Genomic DNA, 15606 nt, shown 5'->3' on the forward strand with positions numbered 1-15606 from the left:
TAAAGAAAGATGTGACCTAGAAAATGATGTCAAAGTACCCACAGTTATATTCGAAGATAATGTCGCGTGCATAGCTCAATTGAAAAGTGGCTTCATAAAAGGAAACAGAACGAAACATATTTCACCAAAACTATTCTTCACACATGATCTCCAGAAAAATTGTGATATTGTAGTACAACAAGTTCGTTCAAGTGATAATCTTGCAGATTTATTCACAAAAGCATTACCAACGTCAACTTTTGAGAAGCTAAGATATAAGATTGGAATGCGCCGTCTCCAAAGTATCAAATGAAGCTTTCATCAGGGGGAGTAAAATACGCTCTGCACTCTTTTTTCCTTAACCAAGGTTTTGTCCCACTGGGTTTTTCTGGTAAGGTTTTTAATGAGGCAACACTCAAAGCGTATTAACAGATATGTGTACTCTTTTTCTTAACTAGGCTTTTTCCCACTGAATTTTTTCTAGTAAGGTTTTAACGAGACATATTTCACGTGGACATCCAAGGGGGAGTGTTAATAGGCAAGTGGATGTCCACTTGATAGCTTTTTTTTATTGTAAAGTAAGTCCACTGCCATTTAATTAATTGCTCCACTTGTTTCTTTAATCATTTCTTTGGCTATAAATATAGCCCAAAGATGCAATGTAAAGAAGTGCAGATACACACGAAAAAAGCATACTTACCTCCTCTATTGTCTCCTTTCTTCTCCCTTATTCCCTCCGTCATATAGAGCTTATGCACCTTGATGTAGCTGACTTCTTTAATTATCCAGATGACAATATGAATATTGATAAGACTAATAATATGTAATTTTCATAAAATGACAAATATTTTAAAATTTGAATTTGTGGCTCTGGACATTCTGAATACACGAAAAAACATACTTACCTCCTCTGTTGTCTCCTTTCTTCTCCCTTATTCCCCCCGTCTTATTTTGGTAAATTTAGTTTATATTATAACACGTTATCAGCACAAAGCTCCGGCTATTTTTTTTTCAAGGTAACAAAAAGTGGTAAGAGTTTTATTTAATTTTATTTTTATAAAATGGCAAATATTTCAAAACTTGAATTTGTGGCTCTAGACATTTCTGGAAAAGGCTACTCATCATGGGCACTTGATGCCGAAATTCATTTAGAATCAATGGGTCTGGCAGACACCATTAAAGATGACAATACGGCATCCAATCAAGACAGTGCTAAAGCCATGATATTTCTCCGCCACCATTTTGACGAGGGGCTAAAATTACAATATCTCACATTAAAAGACTCCCTTAAATTGTGAAAAAATTTAAAAGAAAGATATGACCACCTGAAGTTGGTCATGCTTCAACAAGCTCGTCATGATTGGCTAAATCTGAGATTAATGGATTTCAAAAATATAACTGAATATAATTCTGCTCTGTTTAGAATTATAGCTCAGTTAAATTTATGCGGAGAAGAAATCACTGAGCAGATACACATGAAAAAAACATACTTACCTCCTCTGTTGTCTCCTTTCTTCTCCCTTATTCCCTCCGTCTTATTTGGTAAATTTAGTTTATATTATAACAATGAAGAAACATATTCACCTGTTATGGATGAAATAACATTTTGATATCTCATCAGTTTAGCTGTACATAAAAATCTTGATATACATCTAATGGATGTGGTTACAGCTTACCTTTATGGTTCACTTGATAATGAAATTTACATGAAAATTCCAGAAGAATTAAAATTGTCTGAAGCATGTAATAAGTCTCGGGAGATGTACTCAATGAAACTGCAAAGATCATTATATGGTCTGAAGCAATCAGGGCGCATGTGGTATAATCGCCTAAGTGAGTACTTAATAAATGAAGGTTATATTAATGATGTTATTTGTCCATGTGTTTTTATTAAGAAAACGGAATCAGAGTTTGTTATACTCCTCGTTTATGTTGATGACATAAATCTCATTGGATTCCCTAAAGAGGTCTAAAAGGCAATTGAATAGCTAAAGAAAGAATTTAAAATGAAAGACCTTGGAAAGAAAAAACTTTGTCTAGGTCTGCAAATTGAACATTTAGCAGACGAAGTTTTTGTTCATCAATCTGCCTACACTGAAAAAATCTTTAAAAGATTTTACATGGACAAAGCACATCCATTAAGTACTTCAATGGTTGTTCGATCACTTGAAGTGGAAAAATATCAATTTCGACCTCCAGAAGAGGATGAAGAAATTCTTGGTCTTGAAGTACCATATCTCAGTGCTATTGGTGAACTTATGTACCTTGCTAACGCAACCAGGCCTGATATAACATTCTCTGTTAATTTGCTGGCAAGGTATAGTTCATCCCCAACGAGAAGGCATTGAAATGGTGTCAAACATATTTTGCGATACCTAAAGGGTACTATAGATATGGGTTTGTTTTATACTAACAAAGGTTGCGCATACCTTATTGGTTATGTAGATGCAGGTTATTCATCAGACCCCCATAAAGCTCGATCTCAGACAGGCTATCTGTTTACACACGGAGGAACTGCTATATCATGGCGATCTACAAAGCAGTCCATTGTTGCTACTTCTTCAAATCATGCTGAAATAATAGCAATTCATGAAGCAAGTAGAGATTGTGTGTGGTTGAGATCGATGATACAGTTCAATAAAGAAAGTTGTGGCTCTAGACATTTCTGAAAAAGGCTACTCATCATGGACACTTGATGCCGAAATTCATTTAGAATCAATGGGTCTGGCAGACACCATTAAAGATGACAATACGGCATCCAATCAAGACCCTGCTAAAGCCATGATATTTCTCTGCCACCATCTTGACGAGGGCTAAAATTACAATATCTCACATTAAAAGACCCCCTTAAATTGTGAAAAAAGTTAAAAGAAAGATATGACCACCTGAAGTTGGTCATGCTTCTACAAGCTCGTCATGATTGCTAAATCTGAGATTAATAAATTTCTAAAATATAACTGAATATAATTCTGCTCTATTTAGAATTATAGCTCAGTTAAATTTATGCGGAGAAGAAATCACTGAGCAGGTTCCCTCCATCTTATTTTGGTAAATTTAGTTTATATTATAACACGTTATCAGCATGAAGCTCCGGCTATTTTTTTTCAAGGTAACAAAAAGTGGTAAGAGTTTTATTTAATTTTATTTTTATAAAATGACAAATATTTCAAAACCTAAATTTGTGGCTCTGTACATTTCTAGAAAAGGCTACTCATTATGAGCACTTGGTGCCGAAATTCATTTAGAATTAATGGGTCTGGAAGACACCATTAAAGATGACAATACGACATCCAATCAAGACCGTGATAAATCCATGATATTTCTCCGCCGCCATCTTGATGAGGGGCTAAAATTACAATATCTCACATTAAAAGACTCTCTTAAATTGTGGAAAAATTTAAAAGAAAGATATGACCACCTGAAGTTGGTCATGCTTCTACAAGTTCGTCATGATTGGCTAAATCTGAGATTAATGGATTTTAAAAATATAACTGAATATAATTCTGCTCTGTTTAGAATTATAGCTCAGTTAAATTTATGTGGAAAAGAAATCACTGAGCAAGATAAACTGGAAAAAATATACTCCACATTTCCACCCACGAAAATGCTCCTGCAGCAGCAATATCGCAAAAAAGGGTTTAAAAAATATTCTGAATTACTATCTCACCTTTTGATTGCTGAACGCCACAATGAATTATTAGTGAAAAATTATGATAGTCGGCCAGTTGGTTCTTTGCCATTCCCTGAACTGAATCAGACAAAATATAACCAACGAAAAAGAGACCATGGCCCCAGTCGTGGTCGTGGTCAAAGAAGAATTTTTAATTATGATGTTCGACTGGCACCGAAAAATAATCAGCAATATAAAAAGAAGAGTGAAAAGCCTGAAGTTTTATCCAAGAAAAATTCAGAAAGCATATGTCATAGATGTGGAGGTGTGCGGCACTGGTCGTGGACTTACCGGTCATCAAAGCACCTTGGTCATCTATATCAGGCTTTCCTGAAAAGGGTAGAAAATAATCCAAAGACAAACTTTATCTCTGAAGATAATATAGAGCCTATGCACCTTGATGTAGCTGACTTCTTTAATTTTTCAGATGACAATATGAATATTGATAAGACTAATAATATGTAATTTTCTTTTATTTATTTGTACTAAATACTATGTTTATATTTTTCAATCCGAATAAAATTTGTGTAATGAATCATGTAATAATTATAATATTCACTTTTTTTTCTTTTTTGAAGAAGAATATGGATATGCCTCAAATTTTATTTGAATCAATGATCAATCACGAGGATATTTGTGTAATTAATAGTGGAACAACTCATGGTATATTTAAAGACGAGAATATTTTTTTCAACCTACTTAGAAGAAAAGCAAATGTTATTAAAATTTCTGGTAATTCAAATATGATAGAAAGCTCCGGAAGAGCTATTATAATTCTGCCTAAGGGGACAAAAATTGGTATAGAAGATGCATTATTTTCTTCTAAATCCCCAAGAAACTTGTTAAGTTTTAAAAATATCCGCAGAAATAGATATCATGTTGAGAAACTAAATGAAATGAATATTGAATATCTTGGTATAACCAAGAGTGTCTCAGGCCAGAAATATATTTTGAAAAAATTACCAACTTTGTCCTCTGGCCTATATTATGCAAAAATTAGTGCAATTGAAGCACATATGATCGTAAACTAGAAGTTTACTGATCCAAATACATTTGTGCTATGGCATGATCGAATAGGTCATCCTGGCTCAATAATGATGAGACGAATTCTTGAAAATTCAATTGGACATCCATTAAAGAACCAGAAGATTCTTACAAATGATGAATTTTCATGTGCTGCTTGTTATCAAGGCAAATTAATTGCCAGACCATCGACTCTGAAAGTTGGCATCGAATCTCCTGGCTTTTTAGAGCTATACATGGAGATATATGTGGACATATTCATCCATCTAGTGGATTGTTTAGATATTTTATGGTCCTGATAGATGCATCATCTAGATGGTCTCATGTGTGCATGTTATCATCTCGCAACCTGGCGTTTGCGAAGTTGTTAACACAAATAATAAGATTGAGAGCGCAATTCCCAGATTATCCAATTAAGGTCATTCGCCTTGATAATGCTGGAGAATTTACATCCCAAGCATTTAATGATTATTGCTTATCAATTGGGATAAAAATTGAACATCATGTTGCTCATGTTCATACTCAAAATAATTTTGCAGAGTCATTTATAAAGCGCCTACAATTGATAACAAGACCTCTACTAATGAAAAAAATTGTCAATTACTGTTTGGGGTCATGCTATCTTACATGCAGCAGCACTTGTACGTCTTAGACCGACACATTATAATAAATACTCTCTGTCACAATTAGTATTTGGTCATGAACCAAATATAGCCCATTTAAGAATTTTTTATTGTGCAGTATACGTGCCTGTAGCACCACTACAACGTACAAAAATGGGCCCTCAACGAAGGTTGGACATCTATGTTGAGTTTGAATCACCCTCCATAATTCGATAGCTTGAACCGTTGACTGAAGACTTATTCACTGCTCGATTTGTAGATTGTCGGTTTGATGAAATAATTTTCCCGCCATTAGGGAGAGAGAAAAGGAACCCAAAAAAGACAAAGAACTTGCGTGGAAAATTTTATCACTATCACATTTTGATCCACGTACCCGCACATGTGAACAGGAGGTCTAGAAGATCATCTACTTACAGAAAATAGCAAATCAAATGCCAGATGCATTTATTTATTTGAAACGGATAACTAAGTCATATATCCCTACAGTGAATGTGCCTATCCGAATTGATGTCCCAAAGGGACCATCTACAAGTATCATAGCTTTTGAATCTCAAACCCTCCATCTTATTTTTGGTAAATTTAGTTTATATTATAACAATATATATATATATTCCCATTATTCTCTCTCTCTCTCTCTTCAAGTTATAAGAATAGGGTCCTTTAAACTCAAAAAATGGATTAAAGATTTAATTTTAGGAAGACATAAATTTTATTAATATAAACCTAAGCTATTTGTATAAAAAAAATGGATAAAGATCAAACTTGATAAGCTTCTGAATACTTAAAGGACTAAAACCAGTAAGTGTATATTTAAGAGACTAAAATCGGTAAGTGTATAGTTAAGGAACCAAACCTGATAAATTTTTGAATAGTTAAAGGACTAAATCTGATAAGTATATAGTTAAGGGACCATTTTAGACCTACTCTTATAATTAAGGGACTATTTATGGCATTTTCTCCCCCTACTTAGCATAGCATTAGGGTTATTATGTTTCAGTTTGGATCGATTTTTGATTTAAATCAAAATCAAATTAGTTTAGTAGATTTTATAATTATTAAGATTAAATTAAATTAAATATAATAAATATTTATTGATTTAGTTGTTACCAATTTTGATTCGATTTTAACGTACATAAATATATATATATATATATATATATATATATATATATATATATATATATATATTCTTTTTTTTCCTACTATTATTCTTGATATTAAATGAACTAATAAAGTGATAATTTATTTAATTGGTAAATGTAACGTTATTTCGTTAAAATATACTCATAAAGAGTCAAATATATTTAACTATATAATGTCTTAAATAGAATCGAAGGCCTTCAATGTGTATACATCTGAGTATATGAAAATTTTGTGTAAGCTAGACTATTACAAAGCTAAAGATTCTTGAAACTTTAGCTTCCTCATGCACAAGAAAAATTAACGTAATTAAACTTCGTCAATTTCATGATAATTTTAAACTACATTAAAAAGCTACAAATATGTTTGAACCTAAACACAAATCTGCAAATAAAATTTGTACAGGTTCAAAAAGTTAAACTGATATAAATAAGTAAAATCTACTTAAAGACGAGTCAAATATGCTTCACTCCAATATACAATTACAAGCCAAAAAAAATATTAATGAAAAAATATAGTGCCCTCATCTTTTTCTTTAATTCATTCCAATTCCTATTCCTACTATATGTATGTTTTTATGTTCCTACTATTTATATGTTTTTTTTGTGTGTGTTTATAGAACTTGCATTCTCCTACTACAAATATCATTATTATTTTTTGGGAAAAGAATCTGATAAATCCTTCGTTATAAAAGTTGTTTATATATATTCTATTTTTACACAAATGACTCACATGTATTCTTTTTCTCTAACGAAAGTGAAAGAAATTATTTTAAATTTATTTTTAAAAAATATTCAAGTAAGGGTATATATTTGATCCTTCTCACTTCTCACACATTTTTTTTGGCTTGTTTGATTCAACAGTTTATTTGAATTATTATTTTGATGATCAAATTTAATTTTAGAGATAAGTGTAAAAAACACATGTAAATTATCCCTTTTGAATTTCATACCTAAATTATTGGAAGTGTGAGTTTCATATCTAAACTGTCACTTATTAGTTTGAGAAACACAACTCAGTGGTGTGTGTAATACACTCTCTCTATTTTAACAAAAAACATTGCCACATGGCATTCCAGACGGATAAAATATTCCACCTGACAAAAATTAAATAAATTATTAATATTAGTTCAAAGTTAAAGACTAAAGTATTTCTATCCCCTAAAAAATAAATTATTTTTTATAAAAGAAATTACTTTTTAAAAAATAAATTATTTTTTAAAAAATAAAATTTAAAATATTTTGCTCACACACTCCACCACCTTCCCCCTCTCCCACAATCTCCGCCATTTTATTTTTAAAAAAAAATTCAAATTTCTTTTATTAAGTATTTTAAAAAAAATTACACTTCACCCCCTCCCTCACTCCTTCCTGAAAATGTTATTATTTTAATTATTTTAAAAAATAAAATTACACCCACCGCATCTAACATCCAAAATGACCCCCAGCTTCATTAGCTCAGACCGCTCCGTCGTTGAGTGATAAATGGAAAATTTATGAAAAGTTACAATCCTATCCTCCGCTCTTATGTATATATAACACAAAACGAAAAAAAAATTGAAAGCGGAGAGTTAGGTGGGACTGGGTAAAAAAAATATTTAAAAAAACCTAAATTATTATTTGAAGAGGGTTGGGGAGATGAAGTAAGAATTTTTTTATTATTTTGAGGCAGGAGATAGTAATACTTTAATCTTTAATTTTAACTAATTCTAGTAATTTATTTAATTTTTGTTAAGGTGGAATCTTTTGTCCATGTGGAGTATGATGTGATAAAAAAATTTAAATTAAAGAGAGAATGTAGTATACACACCATGATGAAAGTGGAATAAAAGAGAGAGTTGTGTTTCTCAAACTAATAAATGATAGTTTGGATATAAAACTCACACTCTCAATAGTTTAGGTATGAAACTCAAAAATGAGGATAGTTCGAGTGTGCTTTTGACACTTATCTTTTAATTTTACTAACTTTCAAATACAAAAACTAAATTACAACATACATCCCGAAAAAATTTAATTTTAATTTTTTTTTCTTACTTTTTCCTCTTTTTCCATTCTCAATTTTTTTCCTCATATTTTCACACTAAAAATGAAAGAAAAAAAAAATAAGAATAAGAAACTCAAATATTGATAATTAAAGAAGTAAAAAATATCATGTGTGAAAAAGATCATATATACCACTATATGAATTTTTTTAAATTTAAAAATAATTTTTTTTCACTTTCGTTAGATAAAAGGGTATATGTGGGTTATTTTATAATGATAGGGGTATATGTGAGTCATTTTTGTAAGAAACAATTACCAAATTACACACCTTATATTCCTATATTTTTAATTGTCCCCTACCATTTGTAAAAAATTCAAAAATTCCTCTTCTGATACATACGAATGACGCTGATACATCACGATTTGATACATAAGTTATTTTCATGATACATCGCTAGTTGATACAAATCAAACACACAATGTATAAGTAAAACATAAGTTTTACTGTTACTTTTGTTGTGTTCATGATATATTAAGTATTATAAGTTGATTCATAAGTTTTATTGATATTATAATGTTTGGTTTGTATCAATTAGCGATGTATCATAAAAATGATTTATGTATCAAATCGCGATGTATCAGCGTCATTCGTATGTATCAGAAATCTGGAAAAAAAAGGAAATTCGGATAATTACCAAAAAAATCGGAATAAATTATAATTGGTCTTTTTCACTTTGGGATTTAAGTAATCATCTCATTTTATAATAGTAATTGTATATATGATCCACTGAGTGATATATGAGATCTAAGTGACGCGATACAATGTTGTTACAATTAATTGGTAAATGTAACATTATTTCGTTATAATATACTTGTATAAGGGTTTGGCGAAGAGATCTGCAAGCTGAGAAGAAGAGGGTACAAATTGAGGAGATATCAATACTGAGAGAAATTGTTGTCGAACAAAATGACAATCAATTTCTACATGTTTGATTCTTTCGTGAAATACTAAATTGCGAGCAATATGAATTGCGACCTGACTACTAAAGTGAAGCGAAATTGGAATTGAGGGAGATGCTCTAAGGTCTGTGAGAAATCGAGTTAGCCAAGTGATTTCAGAGACTACCCTTCTCATAGATCTGTACTCTGATTCAGTGGAAGACAAAGAAACAAATGTTTGTTTCTTCTATTTCCCTGAGATTGGCGATATTCTGAGGCTAATGAAGAACCCACTAATGGATTTACGAGAATTGGGGCAAGACCCCCAATCTGCATCGCAGAAAGCTAGTAATTTGAATGAAGGATCAGCAGATAAGAATAACCACTGACTTTGATTTGAAGAAGATACAACAATACTATTAATGCAACTGCAAAGTGAGGACCTCTCGGATGCTACATATATCGGCTAAGGTGATGTACTGCAAATGAGAGATTTGGTCTAGTATGAATGAGATAGTTGAGCTTGCCAAGCAACCTCCGATATGAAATTGGATCAGTGAGCAATTCACCAATAGAGAAATCCAGTTTAGAAGAAGGATCGAGTGGAGAAGTCACAAGAGGTAAAGGATCACAATTGAACTCATTCAAAAGGTCTAGAGTAAACTTTCTTTGGCTTACTATCACGCCTGTTGTTCTCTTACGATTTCAAGTCCTAAAAATAGTGTAGATCACCCAAGTCCTTAATCTTGAATTGTGAATTCAAGAATTCCTTTAGATGTTGTAGCTTCGTTGTGTTGTTGTATGTTAGAATAATATCATCAACATATACTACGACCATACAAATATTAGAACCTGATGTTTTGAAGAGAAATGAATAACCATTCAATGATGAAAATATCCTTTTGAATTCAAAGCTTCTGCCAATTTGAGTATCATTGTCCCGACATTTGTCTAAGTCCATACAAGGACTTTTTGAGTCTTCATACATGTTGTGGATTGACTAATTGCATTCCATTTGGGAGCTTCATGAAATTCTCCTCAACAAGTTCTCCATGTAAAAATGAATTATTCACATCCATTTGTGAAATTTCCCAACCTTTTTTCACTGCTATAGTCAACAAACACTTGATAATTGTCATTTTGGCAATTAGTGAAAAGGTCTCATTAAAGTCAATTCCTTCCTGTTGAATGTCTCCTCTAATCGCCAATCGTGCTTTTAGACTTTCTATACTTCCATTAGAATTGTGCTTAATCTCATACACCCATTTGGATGGTAAAGCTTTCCTTTCTTTTGGTAATTCTACTGCCTCCCACATTTCATTCTCAACTAGTGCTGCAATTTCGGTCTCCATAGTTAGTTTCCACATGGGATGTAGCTATACTTGGGCATAGGAAGTTGGTTCTATGATATTGGAAATAGAGTTTAACGCTTGTTCGTTTGAGGTTAAGAGGCTAGCAAAGGAATAGCTTTTAGGGACAATGGGCTGACTGAAACAAGTTTCAGTTAAGTTTTCTAGGAAAATAGCATTGCACTCATATTCTTCTAAATATGTAGGTATGTTATGAGGTCTCTCTGACCTTCTTGGGATGATGGTGGAGGTTGAAGTATTTGTCTCCAATATGTTAGAAAAAGTCACAGTCGCCAAATTATCTTGTATGAATCCTGCTGTCATGATTTGAGTCTATACCCTAGCCGAGACACGGTACTTAGAACCAAGAGTGGTTCCAAGCTAACCCTTGGCATAATACATCAAATCATATCATAAGAAAACTAAGAAGAAGCTGGAACATATGTATTAAAGGTCTTATTAGAAGATAACATATCCATGAGGACTGAAAACTAATATTTGAAACAAGCCTCTAATATCTAAATCAACAGAAATAAGCTTGCCAGGACATGGCCCCCGACTACCATAACTTAGTAAAAGAACTAACAAAAACTACTTCATGAAGTCCTCGAATAAGGAGGACTCACCAACTACTGACTGGGAACTGATGCAACCTCATTAGCCATAAGTCTGAGTACGAGTGCTAGAATCTACATCATAAAAGGATGCAGCGTAGAGAAAGTATGCGTCAGAATGTGGAATGTACTGAGTATGTAAGGGAACACTGAAATAATGATACTAAATAGCATATGTAGGAATAGTGAAATAGGATTTCCAAAATCATAAGGCATAATAAAAGAACCGAAAGGAAAACAGTTGTAGTTCATGCATGAGCACCAATTAAACCTTCATTTAAAAGCATATGTAAGAATGAGTCTAATTCAGTATTCTTGCATAATCATATTCATAAAATAGCATACTTAAATGAACCATATAAAGTTAAGAATATATCATAAAAATATGCATAAAGTGGGGAGTTTTTTATAGCCAACATACATCATGTGAGCTCATGATGTCAAAAAGCTAACCCAGTTGGGCGGGCTGCCCTATACCTTGCCAAGGTATAGGGCCATATCATATCTATGTGGATCCACTAGTGTGTGCCTCTCAGGGCCATATGGAGTTGTCCGACAAAGCGGTATACTAAAGTCCTATGGTGGTACGTAGTTATGAGACTTAGAGATTGCTACTAAAGGTTCACGGACGCTAACAGAAATCTTTATCCCTAAAGTTCACTCGGTGCTAAATAGTCCTCCCAAAATAACATAAATACATATTAAAGCTCATAAGTATAAAAACTGTCTATATATATGAATCATATGTGAGACTAAGCTCAAAAATCATATCTTAAATCATAAGTGAGACTAAGCTCCAAAATCATATCTTGAATCATAAGTGAGACTAAGCTCCAAAATCATATCTTGAATCATAAGTGTTGTGAGTCAGTGCTCAAATGTCTCTTTCATAAATATATCTTTACTTCTATGCATAGGACTTTAAATACGAGAAAACTTACTTGAAATCATGCATAACTTGTAAATACTCAAAAGTAGATTTCATAACTTCATAAATAATCTTGACACATGCTTGGAGAATCATAATCATATAATAAAATATATAGTTCATAGTAATTCAGTGAGATGCATAAGAAGAACTTGCTTGGAAACCTTGAAACCCCAGCTTTTGCTTCTCTTGTGGTAGTTGCTGAGTTGAAGGAGTTGAGAGCGTAGAAACTTAGGAGTGACTGAGAGTTTTTAATAATGAAAACTGATTTCCTACACGTTTAGAGCTATTTAGATAACTCTCCAAAGGTTTTTAAGATAAAAATACCCTCAAAAAGATAAAAATTAATGAAATTTAGCCGTTTGACGTCGTTTGGGTGACGGACCATTGCTTGGGTGATGGGCCGTCACTCAGGCCATCAAAAATGTCCCCAAAATAGACCTTTCTGCCTAAGTTTGACGGCCAAGTACGACGAGCCATCACAGGTCTGACAGGCCGTCACATCTTTTGTGGACACTGACAGCTTGTAGCGCCTTCGGTAAAATGGTCATAACATTTTACTCAAAACTCGGATTGATGCAAATTGGCGGCATTGGAAATAAAACTTAAGGACCTTTAATTTTATAGTTAATAGGATACCTAGTTCTTTATATTCTAGGATATATGGTCATTAGAAGTTGTCCCTTATATGAACTCATGCGAAAACTTAGTCGGTAGGAAAGCTTTGAACTTGGCTTAGTGCTAGAGCTTCCTTATGACCCTAAATCACCTCTAATACACTTCAATTATTTATAAATAAACCTTAACATAAATATACAACTTAGAAATTTTCAGGTTCTGGCTTATACGCATACGAAAAATGATTTGAATCTTTGCTTAGAAATTGTAGAGCGTTCAACCTGCATCAACAGGTTGTGGGGCAAGATATGTCTCTGAATGTGATAAGTTAGGAAATGTTCTCACATTATCATGTTGGAATCATGAGGTATGGAAGTATCTGTAGTGAATATAGTAGTTGAGAATGTGAGTTGTGTGGTTAAAACAGTAGAAAAAGGGGTATTTATTTTCATGAAACTTGACATTTTTAGAGACTAATTTTTCTAGTTTTCAAGTTAAGCACCTTATATCCCTTCTTTCCATACGGATAACCTATGAAGACACAAGAAATAGATCTAGGCTCAAACTTTCCCCTGTTATGTGAAATAGTAGCAGCATAACATAGACATCCACAGTTTCTAAGAGAGGAATAGTTAGGGGGCTTTCCAAATAATATCTTATAGAATGTCTTTTTTGAGAATTATCGAGGGATACCTATTTATTAAGTATGTTGCAGTCAACAAACATTTTGTTCAACAAGAAATAGGCATTTTTGATTGATGAAGCAAGGCTCTAGATACCTCTAAAAGATGCCTGAGCTTTCTCTCTACAACACCATTTTGTTGTGGAGTGTGAGTATATGAAGTTTGATGAATGGTTTCTTGTGATGCGAAAAATTTGGATGATAGATATCTTCCACCCAATTCTAGTGCATTATCAGATCTAATCACCTTAACCTTGATATTAAATTGTCTGCCAATCATCAAAAGAAAATACTTTAGGATAGCGAAAGCACTGCCCTTTGATCAACTATAGTCAACCACTATAGTTAAAAAATATTTGTATCCATCATGTGAATGATTTTTGTATGAACCCCAAGTATCAATATGTATCAACTCAAAGATTTTCTTAGTACTAATTTCTCTACACCAGAAAGGTATTTTTGTTTATCTAGCTAAATGACAGATATTGCAATCAAAATTAAAATGAAGAGGAGAAACAAGAGTTGAACAAACATTTTTCATTGATTGAAATGACATATGCCCTAATCTAAGGTGTCATATCCTTACATCAGAACTGCTTTTTATAGGAATGGAAAAACTACTGAAAAAGGAAAGACAATTAGAATTCTCTTGTTTGAATAAATTCACTGCTCTGCCATCAAAACTTTTAAGATATTGGAAGCTTGATTCTAAGAGATATAGACATTTCCTCACTTCGCCAAATTTCAGAGGCCTCTTCATTGAAGAGCCTTGCAAAAAATAACCAAAAGAAGAAAAAATGAGTAAAAAACTTAATTATTTGCACAACTTAAGATGTGTTTAGGATTTAAAGAGATACTTCCAGATTGAGTGACCTTGACCCTATAAGAATTAGGAAGATCAACAAAAATATGGGACTTAAGAGTTCTAACTTCTAAGAAAATCTTTGAATCAAAACATTTATATTGTGTAGCACCTAAATCTAGTATCCAAATTTGGTGTTTGAACTGGAGAATTTTATAAGGTGATTTGAAAACATTATCAGCACATGTCACTGCATTAGCTGCTACATCACCTGGTGATTCTTCTAGCTGATTCATCTTCACATTTTGAAGCATCTGAATGAGTTGTGAGCATTGATCTTGGGTGAAGTATTGCCCCTACCCTTCTCCCTCAAAATGTACCCCATTTTGTTCTTGTGTTCCTTCCATGAGGACAATATTACTCTTCACATTCCCCTAGAATCTCATAGTTTTGGTAAACTTGAAGTTACTGGGAAAGCCTATTATCTAATAACATTTGTCCATAAAATGCCCGTGTTTCTTATAGTTTGAACACACCAAATTGGTTTTCTTTATTTGGATTCATAATATCCAGATTTCTGACCAAGAGTGGTCTAATTAGTGGCCAAGAAGGAGGCAGAGTTATTTGGATAGTGTGAACTCATATACATTTTCCTTTGCTTCTCATTTTGCATTAAGAGTGAGTAAGCATGATTCACATAAGGTAATGGTGAGAGCATTAGAATATTGCTCTTTCCAGCTGTATAGACATCATTTAAACCCATTAGAAAAAGAATCAATCTTTCATCTTGAAGAGGCTTGCCCATTTTTCCTTTTCCACCATATTGGTATTCACATGTATATGTGACAGAAGTGTTTAAGCATCAAGCTCATCCCACAACCTCTTGATTTTTTTTGAAATACTTAGCAATATCATTTGATCCGTGTATGAGATCACTTAACTCCTTTTGCAGGTGATAGAGTTGAGCACCATTTTTTTGCCCAAACATATCCTCAAGTTCTTGCAAGAGATCTTTGGCTATTTTAAAGTAGATGACACTGTCATCTATCTTCTTTGAGGCAGAGTTGAGCAACCATGACAACACCATGTCATTACATCTGCTCCACAGTTTGAAATTAGATAAAGTAGGAGCTAGTTCCTTTTAAGTACCATCAATGAACCCAATCTTACATTTTTTAGTGAAAGGGCTATCAAGATTGACCTCTTCCACCCCCATATCCCTTGCCATTGAAGGGTGAGTTGACAAGGTTCATTTCT

This window comes from Solanum dulcamara, chromosome 5 (genome assembly GCF_947179165.1).
Source record: "Solanum dulcamara chromosome 5, daSolDulc1.2, whole genome shotgun sequence".
Lineage (NCBI taxonomy): Eukaryota > Viridiplantae > Streptophyta > Magnoliopsida > Solanales > Solanaceae > Solanum > Solanum dulcamara.